Here is a 920-nt window from a genome sequence, read left to right as displayed (position 1 = left end):
AGTATCATTTACTGTTTATCTTTTATGAACAGAAGAAAGTGCATCTGTTTCTGTTACAGTTGAAAGGGCCTTTATAAGCAGCGGAAGCAGGCAAGCGCTGATCAATTTTCCTTCTTACTACCATCCTTCGTTTAACAATATCCACTATAGCTCCTATCTAACATTTTCAAGTAACTGAAAAGTAGCAGATACAACGTAAAATTACATTTTTTACTGTTAAAGTATAACTTATCCCGAAGAAAAGGCCACCACCGCAGTGGTCGTTCCACACTGCAAAAATCTAGAAATAAGTCAACATTTCTCAAATTAATTGTATTAACCGTTAATTTGAGAAGGTAAATCAGATGATTTGCCATGGAATTAGTATTTTTACTCTTTAAATAAGATAACTATATAATATGCACTTAAAATAAGACAATACAATAGTTTTTCTTCTTATTTTAAATATAAATTGTCTTGTTCCATTGGCAAAGTATCTCACATACCTCCTTAATTCAAGAAAGAATGCACTTTAAGGAAAATTAAGTATTTAGATTTAGATTTTTTTCCAGACTCTGAGGGAAAGAGCGCTTTTAGCTGCAGCAATGATGATTTTTTGATGAGCAGGATTTTCCACCCTTCCTTATCATTTCTAGTTATTAATTTGAGCCGCTGATCCAGGCGCTGATTCAGGGCTGGTGCCCTAAAACATAATCAATCCCCTCATATTGTTCCTGTATATAGCTCATATCAAAAGATTAACTCTCAACCTTTGTAGGATTCATATAGTTGCCCTTTTTTTGTTTCTCTTTTCAGAACAAACTTGTATTCCTTGCAGTTAAAAATGTTTTTCTCTATGCTGTTGGTTATATTATTTTCTTTTAGTTAGCAAAAATGATTTAGTGCAGGTTTATGTGACAATGTTCAGGTGGACAAAACCT

Source organism: Cyprinodon variegatus, unplaced genomic scaffold (assembly GCF_000732505.1).
Source record: "Cyprinodon variegatus isolate N-32 unplaced genomic scaffold, C_variegatus-1.0 Scaffold691, whole genome shotgun sequence".
In the NCBI taxonomy this organism is placed as follows: Eukaryota; Metazoa; Chordata; class Actinopteri; order Cyprinodontiformes; family Cyprinodontidae; genus Cyprinodon; species Cyprinodon variegatus.
This window is presented reverse-complemented; position numbering follows the sequence as displayed.